General features: G+C 44.9%; 1 long non-coding RNA gene across 1 annotated transcript in view; it reads right to left on the reverse strand.

Annotated features, from left to right (window-relative positions):
• Window positions 1–11,439, reverse strand: part of LOC122488017 — a 71,785-nt gene extending 60,346 nt beyond the window's left edge. Inside the window, exon 1 of the long non-coding RNA XR_006298531.1 lies at window positions 11,327–11,439. This is a non-coding gene — a long non-coding RNA (uncharacterized LOC122488017). The remainder of the gene's footprint in view (window positions 1–11,326) is intronic.
• Window positions 11,440–16,799: the final 5,360 nt, after the last annotated feature.

Genomic DNA, 16,799 nt, shown 5'->3' on the forward strand with positions numbered 1-16,799 from the left:
TGGCAGATCATTAATAATCGGTGAAGGATGAACTCGAGAAGCCTCAGTGCACATATTTCTAGGGCTGAAGTTGAAGACTTCATTAATATTCTAGAGGAAGATTGCTCCCGTGAAGTTTCCTCTGGGCCTCCGATCTAACTCAGCACCATGTAAACAGCAGAGGAGCAATAGATTCTGAGATTAGCTTCCAGCACTTTATCAGTGGACGCGGGAGAAGTGGGGTTCTCCACCCGAATGCAGAAATAAGCTGGTTTGCTTTGCTGTTAATCAGTTCGGGTTTCGCCTGTTTTGAGTCTCCAGGCTTATATATTGTAGCAAAATGCTGGACATCCATTTCTTTGGCAAATGTTTAGCTCCGGTAACATAAAGTGTGCCACATTTGTTTTAACCATGTTTAGAACTACTTCAACATGACAGTTTATCAGCCCAGGCCAGAGGCCTTTCACATCTTACTTTAATTCGTCGAAAATCGGCTTACCCCTAGAGGCCCGAATGCACGGATAGAAGAAAACACAGCCTCTCTGTTTTGGCTAGAGAGGGATGGAAGGAGAGAAGAGGGTGGGGGGATTTCTCATCACACAATGAACACACACAAGTATCAACAATGGCCCCAGGGATGGCTAGGAGGTGGACACCCCGATACCTGGCTCTGGGCATGGGGTGAAAAGGGGAAAAAGAGGAGAGACATCATTTTCTGCTCATTCTGTGTATCTTGGGAGTTGTGCATTGGGAGGTGGAAGATGGCATATGGAAGAAAAGCCAACTGGGGAATGGGGAGAAATTCCTTTGTTTTGTGCAAAGTCTCCCAAAGAGAGGCAAAAAAGCAAGCAAGTAATAAATAATATGCCCACGTGTACCCCTGAGCCAAAACAACCCTCAGAGTTGAGACACTCCTGTCCCACCGACCCCTCCGCCATGAGCAAGCCACTTGTCCGGGTCGGTGGGTGGCTTTCCTGCCCTAACACTCAGGCCTTTGGCCTTTGTAGAAATATCTGCACTGGTACTTTGTAGCATTCTGATAAGAACAAGCCCTGTTTGTTTAAATATTAACTTCCCCACCGCTTCTGCCCCATTTCCATTCTACCCTCATCCTCTTCCAACTTTTTTTTTTAATCCCTTAAAGGAAATGTCACTGAAACATAAGGAATAGATCATTAGTATGTCTAACGGTAGACATTTTTTATTATGGAAAGCTCTGAATCCATACTGAACAAAAGCAACTGTTCAGAGCTCTCAAAGAAAAAAAAAAATTGCCCAGCAATTTTAAGTTAATGGGCAAGATTAATGGATTGTCATATAATGTGAAGGGAAAGTATTAGAAAAAAACGAAAGTGGCTCTGCAAAATTGGTTTGGAATTGGAGTCTACGTGAAGGCCCTTCAGTTGGAGGATTACTGTCTGCAGGGCTCGCGGCTAAGCGGGATATTAATTTGAAAGCCATGCCTTGTACCGATACCCAGCACTTAGTGGTTGGTTTTATGTTAAAAATGCTTAGTCTGAAGCCTGTGCTGAAAGTTTGCCCAAACATCTCATAGTTGATTGCAAACCCGAGTGCCTGGGGGCTCTGAGCCCACACCTCAAGAATGTGGGTGATTGGGTGACATTTTGGCTCCACACCTGGATTTGTCAAGGCCTCTTAACGGCTGCTGGGAATGTGCCCTGCCTGGGGCCCGCTGCCCTCCCCCATCACCCCTCTGACAGATTAAAACACAACAGGGTCTGTTGCCTGACTGACACATTCCTCTCCTGTCTGCCTCTGAAAGGACTTTATTTAACAGTCCTGGAGTCGGGCTTTTGACTGACAGATTGTGAAGGGTAAAAGTCATTCGGTTCCATTAAGCCCTGTAACTGCTCGGGAACAAAACACCTTTAAAAAAAAGTGTCGGGGGGAGGGGAAAATAGAGCTGTGGAGAGTGGGGGCATGAGCTTTAGGGAGAAAAAAAGGGGATTCTTTTCAGGTTCAAAAACAATCCTTCTCTTTGCCTTCTGTCTATCAATTAGGGCGGCATTCCCAGAGGGAATACAGGCCTGGCCTCATTGGTGTCATTCAGCCGCCAATCTCCTGACAGGGACACCAAAGGGCCTCATGTAGCGCTGCGGAAACTGTCTGTCAGGCCATCAGCAGCTGCTATGACGACATCACCTCTGTTTTTCTAGGACTATTATAGAGAAAGGGGGGGTGGGGGGTAGGCAGGGGGCTCACCCATCAGAGTCTAAGTCTCAGCTCCAAATTTCTGTTCATATTTTCCTTTTACAACCCCCCACATCTCTTCAACCCCAGGGTGAATTGCTTCACAAAAACAACATCATTTCCTTGCCTGGCTGGGCTACGGGGTAAATAACTTGCCAGCCAAGGACACGGTCTTAGGTGTCAAAGAGGGGTTCTACTTCTGGGAAAACTGAAGTCCTGACTGAATACATTCAATGACTGGTTCACACGAGCCCAAAGAAATGCTATTTGTGGTGGAAGGTGGACCCACCACCGAAAGGCCGGCATAGGCAGAGCTGTGTGAAAAGCCCTTGGCCCCACAAAGGGCTTCCTGCCAAGCCTTAGCCTTGTTTAGGTTCCTGTGGCTTTCGTTCCCCCTTGAGTTTTGCTTGGAGCCCAAAGGCTCAAATGGAGTTCAAAACCCTAAGCCAAACTCAGCTCCAAGCAACCACTTCCCACTTTTGTTTTTCTGCCTTGCTCTCTCCTTTCCTCAAGGCCAGACACACACACAAGCTAACTTGGGTTCGCCCCCAAAGACTCCTCGGCCTCAGCCGATCACCCCGAAGACCCAAAACGACAAAGAAGGGGTGCGTTTACCTGAGCTTCCTGGCTTCGCTGGCAAAAATTGCCTTATTGCCTCTTACCCCCTCCTCTCCTCTCTCTACCCTCTCTGGATTCTGCCTCAAACAAGGGAGGTAAATCCGAGCCATGATGGCCTCCTACAAAGATACGTGGTTGTCTTTCCGTGTCCTGTGATGGCAGCATTTGTGACTGCTAGCATTTTCCTGGTAGCCTTTGCACATTACAGGGAGCTACATGCAAATGGTAATGGCAGCACTTTGGACCAAACTGAGTGCTGGAGAGAGCCACTGCCAAGCCCCAAGGCTGGCTGGCCTTTCTGTTGCAATACTTCTATGGCGCTTCAGGGACAGGGATTACAGGGCTTCCCACTTTCACATAAACCGTACACGATGTTTAGCCAAATCCTGTAAGAACATGTACATAAAGCCCTCTCTGTGCTGCCAGGGCCATGATATCTATCTCTTTTCTATCTCTTATTTCCTCCTTCATTCTGAAGGCTCTGCGGGGGTCCCATACTTCCTGAACATAAACCCCATCTGGAGTGGCTGAAGTCCATCCACGCAGCAATACCCTGGTCTCAGGCATCCAGATGCTGGGTCTCGGAATATGTACCACCTACATGAAGACTGTGCCTGGGGATATTTGGAATGAACTAGACTTTTGGCACTGGGGCTCTATGCAGAGGAGCAAGTGGGCAGCATGATAAGAGAGAAAGAGATGACTTGATTGTCATCTTCCTGCTCTATGGCCTCAGGAAGACACACTCAGGAGCCAGCCCTTTGCCATCTGTACCAACAGAAGTTGCAGCAGTCATGGGAGGCACTAAGCGTTCACTAACGAATGAACATTTCCAAACTGCTTTGCAGGTCTTTGGTTGCGATGTCTGCACATTTTCATCGCGGAAGCTGAGAGGAAACCAACCTAAGGGATTGGGCGGATAGGCAGGGATGCACGCAAAGAGCTCTAAATTCCTTGGGTGGGGGGGGGAGCGCCACCGAAAAAAGACTTCAGTTACTATCTAAAAAGATACAGGGAGCATTTCTCTCAGGATGGAGTACTTCAAAAATGTCACTTGGAGTAGCCCCGAGTGAGCAGATGCTTGGAGCTCCTGGGTGCTGAATGGCGACCTGGGTTCCCATCCAGGGGCTCCACGTCACCCTCCAAAGCGCCATAACCCCATCCCTCCTCCTCATGATTTTTCACAAGGATTTCAGATCCAGTGTTGTGAGATGCTCACACTTCTGGCCTTACCACAGACAACGGGTTCCAAATGTTTCTCAGTGGAAGGCCCAATAGTATGAGATCTGAATATCAAATCATCTGTGTTGGAAAGACAACCATCTTTGTTTACTACTTTCTCAACGAATTCCTGACTGCACCCAACCAAGAGGTTGACATAGCCCTCTCTGGCCCCACATTCCACCATCTATTTATATCAGGGACTGTGTCTCTCCCGTTTTTTCTTTGCAGTGTGCTAGCAGGACTTAAATGGTCCGTTGGGTCCTTGATGACAGTAAGGCTTCCTTCCTGGCGTATAATAGCCATTGGGTACTATCTTTGTGGATTGTATATTCTTATAGTAACTTCCACTGACCGGTTACATTGGGAATAACCTTAAACCAAACCTGCTACAGTTCAAATTCAATGGAATAAGTGGTTGCTACCATTTAGACTCTATATATATAAAGTTTAGACAATTCACTCTTACTTATGTGTGAGGATACCCCCACTGTGAACCAGCCTACGCTTGTCAGATTCTTATAAAAGAGCAATAAAATCTGTCCTAAACACCACTCTTCTGTCTTTCATTTTGTCTCCCATGCAAACCAAGAGACTCGGTAAGAGGCACTCAACATAATAATACCTAACTTCTTCCCTACTCACCAACTCAGGAAAATGCTGAGCCAGAAACATAGATGTTTACTTAGCAGGTTGCCTTGTGCTAAGAGTTCTGTCTTTCTGTCTCTCTCCACAGTGGGACAGGAACTGATGATTTGAATGACCACCTGTAACCCCCACTGGAACAAATCCTGTGAGGATGGCTCTAACATGTTCCTTGGAATGTTACGAACTTCTAAAACATCATATATACCCATATTCAAAGGTAAATTTCATTACTTTTAAAATTATCCACGGTTTTCTATTAGCCACATTCACAGCCCTCATGACAAAACAGCAATAAGTTGGAAGGAATTGAGATACAGAATGAGTCGGAAAAAACAAAAATAATTGACTAAGAAAAGAAATCCAATATATCAGCCTTAAATTTAAATATGAGAAGTACATTCTTGGCACTGCACAGAAGCATTTTGGAAAAGCTCATTTGAAAAAATGAATGAATTGATCTGTTAAAAGTACAGAGACAGCTGGCTGTCAGATCCTTAAACAGTAATAAGGCTAAATTTTTCCAAGACCCTGAACCTCAACAATGATCTTAGACCAGGGATTAAAGATACACAGGCACATTAATCTTTGCTTCACTTTCCCAGACCTCATGGATTATAATGAATTTACTAGAATAATCATTATCTAGGAGAAGACTGGCTTTTTAAAAGGGAACTTAACTAAGAAAAGTAAAGTCATTCTAAAGATAAAATTAACTCTGGTTGGGAGTAATGAGCATTGAGTGCCTTCTTCATAGCAGTGGACTATAAATTTAATCCAAATATGTAAGATTTCCCTCGTTTCTTTCATACAGTTGACTGGCTTTGAAAAATATCGTGCCCTTTAACTTTCAAACACTTGTTTTGCTCTTAAATATACAAGGAGAAGGAATGGAAGGAGATAACGGAACAAAGGAAGAGGTAAGAAAGTAACATGGCTCAGCTTGTTACTAAGGTTAATAATGATGCATCCCTGATATGAGCATTCATCATTAGCTCAGCTGAGGGCTGAACAAGCCATGGAGCCCAAAAGCTGGATTGAAACAGCACAGAAATGAACCAGCCACAGATGATTTTTCTCAAGATGCTGGTGTCCAGTTAATCCTTAAACTAAGTAATGAGAAAAAGTTGATCTTATTCCAAAATGAAGTTGAGTATCATGGTGCTTCCACAGCCAGAAAGAGCTAATCGTCAAACAAATTCTGTCCCATGATCTTTTTTCTCTAACGTTTAACATTTCTTACGGTTTATGCATTTAGAAACTGAAGCAGTTCATGTGAAAGAGCTATTTAACCTTTTGTGAGAAAACAAATTCTCACAAAGCGCAACGCCCTGGAAAAACATGTGCTTAATTGGGACCAAAAGCCTAGCATTGTTGTATATTGGAAATGAATGTGTTTCATTGAATTTCATGGTATTTTTATTATAATTTGAGAGGCAGTAATAGATATTAAAGATTCTTTGGCAGAAGATCTTTGTTTGAAAATGTTCCAAGGTTCAAAGCTCGGTTTTCTTGCTCTGCACCATTTGCTTCTCTGTCAAGTAGTGTTGACAAGTTCACAACACCAAATAGCCAATTGTTGTTCCTTTCTGGAACCTCCTTATCTTTCTTGGGAAACGGAGAGCTTTTTGAAATTTCCAAGTTTCTTCTAAGACTCTGGAGATGAAAGAATCAAGAGAGAAGAATCTGGCTCATCTTGGTTTCCATTTGTTCCATACACTTGATCAGAACGTGATAAATTCTCAGATTTCCATGAGAACTGATCAACACATCACCTATCATTTCAGCAAAGGCTGACAGGTGAGATGTTAAAAGATATCACGCCTTTAGGGCACCTGGTGGCTCAGTCAGGTAAGAATCCAACTGTTGATTTCGGTTCTGATCATGATCTCTCAGTTCATGCAGTTGAGCCCCACATCAGGCTCTGTGCTGGCAGAGCTCTGTGCTGGCTCTGTGCTGGGATTCTCTCTCTCTTCCTCTCTCTTTGTCCATCAGTGTTCTCTCTCTCAAAAAAATAAATAAATATAAGATGTCATGCCTTTCTTTCTAACAGTCTCTCCCACAAGGACACCATGGCTTAGGCCCTGTCCTTCTTTGTAATTCCCAACTACATCATGTGAATGGTATTTCATATTGGTCTTTCCAGGACAGAATATAGCTGTGGCCTTTCTCTGAATGCCTGATCAAGATTTTCTATGAAGTCTTCATCGTTTTCCCTCTTTGTTCCAGGACCCAAGCTACAGAAAAAATCAAAATCCAAGCTGGGAGCCAATCAAAAACCTAAAACCATTGTTTTCCAAACTGATAGGTTTGGAAACGTTGAGCAAAGTAAAACTTTTCTTCAGTTCTTTTAGATGCACATTCATTAAAGCCAAGAGTTTTTCTACCTTAAGTACTCGAAGTATGTATATAATTGGCTGTTGTTCTAGAACAGTCACCACTCATGCAGTTTTAAACGGGTGTCAGAAAACACTATCGTGCTCTTACTGTTGGTGTGTCATTGACAATTTGGGCTGCCTGTGTGCATGAGTGTCTTTCCTGCTGCATTGATGCGTTGTCTTTGCAGGTGAATGTATGCTGTGCTGACTGTAGTGCCATGATGAAGCACCTGCATTCTGAGCATCAGATCCTCAACTGTGCTTGAAAAATACTTGGGGGTGGGGCACCTGGGTGACTCAGTCAGTTAAGTGTCTGACTTCAGCTCAGGTCATGATCTCAAGGTCCGTGAGTTTGAGCCCCGCATCAGGCGGTGGGCCAACAGCTCAGAACCTGGAGCCTGCTTCACATTCTCTGTCTCCCTCACTCTCTGCCCTTCCACCACTCGTGCTCTGCCTCTCACTCTCTCTCTCTCTTTCTCTCAAAAATAAGTAAACATTTTTTAAAAACTACTTAAAAATACTTGAGGGACAACTGTGTGGCTCTGTCAGTTAAGCCTCCGACTCTTGATTTCAGCTCAGTTCGTGATCTCACTGTTTGTCTGGTCGAGTCCCGCCCTGGTCTCTGTGCTGACAGCACGGAGCCTGCTTGGGATTCTGTCTCCTTTTCTCGCTTCCCCTCCCTCACTTGCTCTCTGTATCTTTCTCAAAATAAATTAAACTTAATTTTTTTAAATGAAAATACTTGAAAGAGAGTAGGATCCCCAACATAACACAATTATGAATTTAAAAAATTTCTATATAAATCAGGGCAACTCAAGCACCCACTCCTTACCCTAAATATTAGCCACCACACAGAGGAAAGTTCAGGAACCATAACATCTTCCTTTTAGGTTTGGACTGGAGCTTATCCTATCACCAGAATTTTTTTCTTGTAATTCATTCCTCTTTATTACTGGTTTTCTATAAGTATTTGAGTATAATTTCAGATCTTTTTTAAAAAGCTCATTTTTTTTTCAACGTTTTTATTTATTTTTGGGACAGAGAGAGACAGAGCATGAATGGGGGAGGGGCAGAGAGAGAGGGAGACACAGAATCGGAAACAGGCTCCAGGCTCTGAGCCATCAGCCCAGAGCCTGACGCGGGGCTCGAACTCACGGACCGCGAGATCGTGACCTGGCTGAAGTCGGACGCTTAACCGACTGCGCCACCCAGGCGCCCCTAAAAAGCTCATTTTAAGCAAACTCGTAACAATGGCAGAGAGTCACTTTGAAATCAGTAAGACACCAGAGCACAAAATATACACGTACTAATTAACCTTACCTTCATGTTTATACTACGTCTGTAGCCAAGTCTGAAATGTTTTATGTATCATGACATTTCTCCTCCTGTGAAGAGTCTATTATCTTTGCTGAAACTTTATTTTCATCTCCATTAGTTAAAAAGCAAATGAATTTGGCCCAAAATCCAAAATATTTTAAGAAATGGGGGTGCCTGGGTAGCTCAGTCGGTTCAGTGTCCAACTCTGGCTCAGGTCATGATCTCACGGTTTGGGGGTTCGAGCCCCACATCAGGCTCTGTGCTGACAGCTCGGAGCCTGGAGCTTGCTTCGGATTCTGTGTCTCCCTCTCTCTCTGCCCCTCCCCTGCTTGCAAGTGCAAAAAATAAACATTAATAACAAATGTAAAAAATAAACATTAAAAACAAATGTAAAAAAGAAATGGGAATCAGCTGTTTAAAAATACATACACACCACCATCAGGAGCACTTATAACAACACAATGGCAAGATTGGGGTAGCATGTCTTTGGCTGTTTCCAGAGTCCCAATGTGAAGTGGAGACATTGAGTTCAATTATGTAGCTATTTTGGTTTGGTTTGCCTAGCTTGAATGATTGGGATATCTGTCCCAATTATTCTCTAACACTTTGTACATGCAGATGTAGGCTTACCTTGTGATTGGGTGCAGAACCTTCAATGGGGAGATGGGAAACTCAGATTCTGTGTTTAAGTGGCCCAATGATTAAGCCTGTAATGTTGACCAAGTTACATCCACTGCATGCCTCAGTTTATTCATCTTACAAATAGGCAAAGAGAGAGAAATCCCATTTTATTAAAGCCAATCAAGATGACTGGACTTAAAACCCTCTTCTGCAGCTTTGAGAGTAAATGGGACATAAACACAAAATAATGTGTTAGACCAGGTTTCCTAGTAAACAGAGCCAGAAGCAGGAATTAAGTTCTGTTGCTTTCTTTGGCAGGTATAGTCTCGGGGCAACAGAAGTGAAAGGAAAGAGAAGCAAGGCAGGGAAGGATAAAAAGCAAGGCCAAGCAATGCTTCACGGTGGGCCTCAAAGAATCTGGAGCGGGAGGAGGGAGAGGAAATGTTTTTACCAATTTCCTATCTCCTGTTTGCCATTGGTCAATGAGTGCACCATGGGGAGGTAACACCCTGAACTTCCAGGTTGAACCATCTAGTCCCTATGACACAGCCCATGGCCTGCAGGGCAGCATTCCATCGGAGCCAGGATGTCACAGAGAACCAGAGAGGTGGGTGTGTGACAGCATGGCATCAGGCTGCAGAATGATGTCAGCCCTCAGCGAGTGAAAGCCACAGGAGGGACTCAGCAGAGAGAGCGGCTGAGAGCCTGGAGGCAAAGCCCAGAGAATCTGAAGATATTCGTGAGATGTGTCCAGTACAAATGCATTTAGCCAAGTTGAATCCCTACTATAACTACAGGTTTGGCATACCTATAAGTTAGGAAGAACTACCAAAGTGCCAATCACTTTGCCAAAGAACATAGCGTTGGTCGAAACCAAGGCCGTTGACGTTTCTGACTTTGAACAGCAAAGTTAAAATACATTCTTAAATACATTGTTTAAATGGAAGGGACACGATGCCAAAAGCATAGATGATTTTAAACCTTTCCAGAAGCCACCATGTCACCAATATCAAGGGTGTGAAAACCTCACACTAAGAATTAGCCCAGCTGTTCCCATAGCTAGAAATTCACAATAGTCACCATGTATGAGTCTCTGCTTCCCTGGTCATGGGTAGGAATGCCCTAGGAAGCAGGGCAGAAGCAAAATTCATGGGCACTGTCTTTCTATTAAAGAGCTCACGTTTGAGTTGGGAGGGCAGGAGATATTTATTTTTCTTTGTATGCTCAGCTTCTGTTCTTCCTCCTTCCTTTTTTTTTTAAATGTTTATTTATTTTTGAGACAGAGCATGAGCAGGGGAGGGGCAGAGAGAGAGAGACAGACAGACACAATCTGAAGCAGTTCCAGGCTCTGAGCTATCAGCACAGAGACCGACGCAGGACTCGAACTTGTCAACTGTGCGATCATGACCTGAGCCGAATTCGGACGCTCAACCCACTGCACCACCCAGGCAAACCAGTTCTTCCTCCTTTCTAACAATGGTGCCCTAGATATTGTTTGAGCACCCACCCTCCCCCTCACTCCTTGCAGTTTAGGTAGGACTGACCCCATCCCCAGCTTCAGGGCATGTGCCCCACAGCTGGCCCGTTAGAGCCACATGACTTGTTCAGGAGTGGTTCCCAGCCAACGTGAGCCAATTTAGCAGACAAACGTGTCTTATTTTTTCTTCTGGATTTGGAGCTGGGGAGATCTATTTGTAGGGCTGCTGGCAGCCATTTGGCCTCACCAGGCAAAGCACGCCTGAGTAATAGAGCCAGCTCAATGGAAGGCAAAACTGAGAAACAGAGAGAGACTGGATCTCAAGAGCATTGTTAAAGCCCCTGGATCCAGCTGAACTCTTTGGTTACTGAGCCAATCAAGTCCCCTTTTTGCTTAAAGTAGTGTGAGTTGAGTTTTCTGTTACTTACAGCTGAAGAATCTGAACGCACAGGGAGACAGACTCGTGAGTAATCATGATGCGATGTGATCAATCCTCACATGAAGAGAGAAACTAAATAAATGCTTGGGGAGCCCTGGACAGAAAGTACAGCTTCTTTGGATCTCTATTAGTAAAATGACTAGGTCTGCATAGATAACCTTTAAAGCCCTCCAGTCCTGACCCCATCCCAACACTCTATGGCTCCTGCGGGCCTCCCTTCGGTGTCCAGGACTGCTACACAGGGCGTAAGCACACTCATGACCATCCATATACTTTTCTCCACGTTCTAGAATGTTCCATCAGATTATCAACACGGTGGGTCACAGTTTGTAAATGTAAACCCAGAGCCAATTAGTGGAAGAGGAGGTGAGCCTGCCAATCGAGAATCATCAGACCACCTCAGACACTTCCAAAACTTACCTCATGACATTCCTGGGTCCTTAGGTAAATCCTTAGACTTGAGGCTTAAGAAAATGAATCACACATGTGTCTTCCTCTCTGATGTGATGTGCAATGGTCTGGGTGAAGCATCGTAGCTGTCCTATATAAATACAAGAAGGATTTGAATACATAAGATGATGAGCAAGGTAGGAGGGAGAATAAGAATCAGAGAAAGTTCCAAGAGTCGTCATCATTCTGGCAGTGGACTACTTTCTGGGGTTCCTTTCCTGTAGCGCCTACAATAGTTTATTACAAATAAACACAGAGTTAATCCAGAAAATGGCTTAGTCTCCTTCCCTGAACATGCAGATCCTTTAGCCAGAGACGGGGGTGGGGGGGCTCGTCCACACACCAGGTGTCATCTGGACAAAGAGGGTTTCTGCTCTCCTCGCTCTCCAGGCTAATTGCACATTTCAGACGCAGTGGAAATAAAAACCCGTCATCCAGTCATCCACTGCTGCTGTCGACGCCAGCACTGCAGTTCTCAACAGAGGCAACTGGCTTCCGGCCATCCACATATTCCCACCTCTCACTGCGGTCATCATTCTGGTCATTAGATCGCAACAATAGTAGCCAGATAACCACAGTCAGAACAGAGAGAGAGCATTCTTTAATGCATTCCCAGTATGGACCTCCCCAGTGTGGCTGGTCACACTGAAGAAAAATCATGCAATTATTTGTACCACCACCTCTGTGTGTGTGTGTGTGTGTGTGTGTGTGTGTGAGAGAGAGAGAGAGAGAGAGAGAGAGAATGGATGGGGCAGGGGCAGCACCTACTAGTAGCCAGGTATTATGTTAGTTACTCTGCATGCATTATCTTGTTTTGTTTTCACAATCATCCTGCCACATAAAAGCTCTATGGTCTCTATTTTACATACAAACTAAGGCTCAGAGATATTTGCTAACTTGCCCAAGGTCACACAGCTAACAAGCAGTGGGAACTGGCCTCAAACCTGGAGGCGCATTCTTACCCATTACGCTCAGCTACCTCCCCTAGCTTTTGTTCTTTTCCCAGAGGTGATGTGATTCAATCCCACAACTGCCCAGTTTGGGGGGTTTTTTTGGCCTCACAGAATTTCTTCCATGACCCCACTCCCAGTTTGTTCTGCTCCCAAATCCCGAGATGGAAAAGTTATCAGATGAGACAGTATACTTGTAACTAAAATAGCAATGTCATTCCCAGAGTGCTGCTGGGAATATACAAAAGTGCTCTATATTTATCAGTAAGCAGATGGTACATACGTGAACTCAACCTCTGACAATGTATGCGCATATGTATTTGGGTAGATCCGACACATGAGATCCTCTCAAAAAAGATCTTGAGAGAACTTTTATCCATCCAACACATTTTCATTGCCTATCTCCCACGTGACACTGGAACAATACTAAATGACTAGTTTGATCTTTGCATTTCTGGGGCAGACACGTAAGCAGGTGCAAATAGAGGGAAGAACAGACAAACTTCACAAATGTGCTGCCAGCCAAATCCTTTGACTGCCATGTGGAAAGACCAGAAATATAGGGAAAAGTTTTGAAGGCAGTAACATTTTAATTATGCCTTGAAGGCTGAGAAGAATTTTGACAAGTGTCGAAGGGCAAGAAGAAATTCCAGGGGACACTGGGGGTAAAGAAAATAAGGTGGTAAGCTGAAGTCAGATCTTCACCAGAGAAAATAGTCTAATCTGATCGGTAGGTAAGAGGCCATTCGGGACTCTTGAGAGGAGCTTGACAGACAGAAGGGGCCAAACCATACAGGACCTTTACAGAAGACAGGGGGTGTTTTTGTACACCCGCCACCCATATTGCCTTTAGACAGCTGCTCCTCCTTCACTACGTGTGGTCCCAGTGGGTCTGTCATCACTGAGACCAGTCATCCACAGTCGTGGGGTGGGCACATGGCTCGGGAGGACCTAATCAGAGCCGGCATGAATGACTGGTCTAAGGCTGGACACAAGATCCTAGTAGGGTCAATCAGGGCTTCCCTGGCTTCACACGATAACAGAAAAAAGAAGTGCTTCTTTCTTCCTATGTTGAAAGATTATCAGTTTGCATGTGGGCGGCCATCTTCCCCACTTTCTGAACAGACTGTGCCTGTAGAGTGAAGCCATGACAATGAGGGACCTGAAGCCAGGAGGTGACAGACAGAGACAGGGCCCAGAAGACGTTGATTGAGCCCCTGCACCCACCTCTGTCTGAGGCTCTAGATCCATCCTTAGACTCCTCAGTCACGTGAGCCATTAACTGATCTCCCTTGAGCTAGTTTGAGCCAAGAGTCCTGACCGGTTCGGCTACGAATGTTATACTAAGGAGTTTGCGCTTCCTGAGGTAGGGCTGGGAAGCCACTGAAAAGCCTCTCCTCTTCAATGCTTAGAGAACAGACTTGTACTGCAGACGGAAAGTCTATGGAGAGATTAAACAACCTTTCAGGGGTCAGAGGCAACATCCACAGAACCTTCTAACTCATTATGCAAATGAAAGCAGTTAAACCCTTTCCACAGCCACTGTAGAATAACACACTTTGCTACCAAAAGCTACCCAAAGAGCCACACTAAATGATAAACCTGAGTTAGAGCTGCGCATTACTCCCAGTATCGTCAGCAAAATCTGGATAGTAGACGTCTCACCCCACAGGGTGACAATATCTCAAGAGGAGCAGGTGACTTGTAAGGTCAAGGAACAGGGCCTGAAACAGCATTACTGTAACAAATGTGAAGGGTCCGGTTACCTCCCTCTCTGAAACCCAAGACGTTTGAAGGAAAAGAGGTGCTGAAATATCTGCCGCTGGCAGTGACACCTGAGAACACGGGTGACCACCCCTGCCCCCACCCCGGGCATGCAAGGGCAGGGATCGGGCCTTTTGCTGCAAATAGCTTTGAACCTTCTGCTTACCTCCAGCCCTCGCTTCTATCTCTGAGAAAAAAAGTAAACCACTTTGCTCTTAGCCCAGGCCGAGTGTATCAGGTTACTGTCACTTTGGCAGGTCCCTGTCACAAGATGAACCCTGACCAAACAGGAGCTACTCAGGGCTGGGAAAAGACTCAAGTGGGCACTTGATCTTCCAGTGCCTCTGGATAAGAGAACATATAAGCCCAGGAATGTGCTTCCTCCGATCTGGAAGGCTCTGCCTCTGGGGCAGTTTCTTACCAGGCTGACTTAACATAGCAACAGGGTGGCGGGGGGGGGGGGGGGGGGGGGGGGGGGGGGGGGGGGGTGCCAGGGTGGCTCAGGTGGTTAGGCATCCGACTTCAGCTCAGGTCATGATCTCACAGTCCGTGAGTTCGGGCTCCACATAGGACTCTGTGCTGACAGCTCAGAGCCCGGAGCCTGCTTCGGATTCTGTGTCTCCCCTTCTCTCTGCCCCTCCCATGCTCATGCTGTGTCTCTCAATAATAAATAAATGTTAAAAAAAATTTTAACATAGCAACAAGGAGACAAAGTGGGGACAAAGGGGGTGGCATCGCCTGTCGTCACCCTCTGCCCATACCAACTCCTCCTCCCACTGCCCTTATAGGACACAGAACAAAAAGCCTGGGAGAAGCAGGACGTCAGCCAGTGGCCACTCAGCCTAGGAGTGCTTAGCAGCATGTGTGTACAAAGGAGGCCGGGGCAGGGGGAGGGGGCACGGAGATCCCAGGACCCACCACGGCTGGGGCTTAGAAGACTCAAAGCAAACTCTTCCGGCCATCACCCCACTGTATGTGACTAATTCCCAGACACTCATTTTTCACATTTCAACAACTCTGAAGCAGGAATGTATCTGTAATCAATGGTGTGGCATACTTGAAAATTGTTAGCTTTTCCTTTCTTGGGGATTTCAGAAATAATGGTGTGTTTTACAGCTGATGTTTTTGTAGGTTCAAAAAAATAACGATATGCAAGACCACCTGCTCACACTGTTAAACTAAAACTCCCAGTCTATTCCCCAGAGACATTTTATAATCCAAAAGACCCACTGCAGCAGTGAGAGCGGGAGTCACAAAAACCAGAAGGGACCCTGGTGCTGCAAGAGAGGCAAATGGTCTACGCCACTCAGTGTCCTCAGAAGTTGTAATGTACAAAAGAAGGTATGAGCTACAAGTCACTCACATTTGGAAAATGACAGATTGATGCCTCCTATAAGAAGTCATCAGCTCCGATAAGCATTTCTCATCTTGATGCCTGAGTTGAGGGCACATGGTGGCAGGGGTGATAAAGTGATTGGGATGCTGGTAATATGATGATGACAATGATAAGACCTAACATTTAGATAGACCTTTATAGTTCTCAGAACATTTTCCTGCACATTACATGACCTCATGACCTCAGCTGGTATCACCACCCATTTTTTTAAGTTTATTTCTTTATTTTGAGATTTATATATAGATATAGATATATACATAGATAGATAGGTATAGATAGATATAGATATAGATAATATAGATATAGATATATACAGAGAGAGAGAGAGAGAACCGGGGAGGGGCAGAGAGAGAGGGAGAGAAAGAATCCCAAGCAGGCTCTGTGCTGTCAGCGCAGAGCCCAACATGGGGCTCGATCCCGTGAACCATGAGATCATGACCTGAGCCATAATTAAGAGCCAGACGCTTAACCAACTGAGCCACCCAGGCACCCCTCTTCCCCCTTTCTATAGATGAGGACACTGAAGTATAAGACATGGGTGTCTCACCCAAAGTAGCATGGTTAGTCAATAGTTAGTCAATGGTGGAGATTTTACCAGACTTCTCAGCAATACAATCTTTCCTTATGACCCTTCAACTATTCCACCAGGAACGAGGGAAAGTTTGGGCCTGAGGCAGACCTTTCTCCAATCCTTTCGAGCTCACAAAGTAGAAATGAGTATGATAAGTTTACTTTTTTACCAACATTCCAGAAAAGAAAATGTTGCTTAAGGAGAGTTGAAAGGACAAACTCGTGTTTTAAATGTTCATGTTTAAAATGATGTGTATAGGGGCGCCTGGGTGGCTTAGTCGGTTGGGCGGCCGACTTCGGCTCAGGTCATGATCTCGCGGTCCGTGAGTTCAAGCCCTGCGTCGGGCTCTGTGCTGACAGCTCAGAGCCTGGTGCCTGTTTCGGATTCTGTGTCTCCCTCTCTCTGACCCTCCCCCATTCATGCTTTGTCTCTCTCTCTATCTCAAAAATAAATAAATGTTAAAAAAAAAATTAAAAAAAATAAATAAAATGATGTGTATAAATAAACAATTAAATAAACAAATCTATGTGTGTATTAACACTGAGATTTGAAATTTTTGTATAATAAATTATGTTTGCCTCAAAGGCACTTTTGTTAAAGTGGTACAAATTTAGAAAATAATAAAAGGTTCAAAATGTTGAAAAGTAGTTACACAATCAATTAGCCCCCAGTTAAGGAGTGCCTTTAGCAAGCAATACACACACACACACACACACACAGAAAGAGAGAGAGAGAGAGAGAGAGAGACAGGCTGTGATGGAA

This window comes from Prionailurus bengalensis, chromosome A2, assembly GCF_016509475.1.
Source record: "Prionailurus bengalensis isolate Pbe53 chromosome A2, Fcat_Pben_1.1_paternal_pri, whole genome shotgun sequence".
NCBI classification, from domain to species: domain Eukaryota; kingdom Metazoa; phylum Chordata; class Mammalia; order Carnivora; family Felidae; genus Prionailurus; species Prionailurus bengalensis.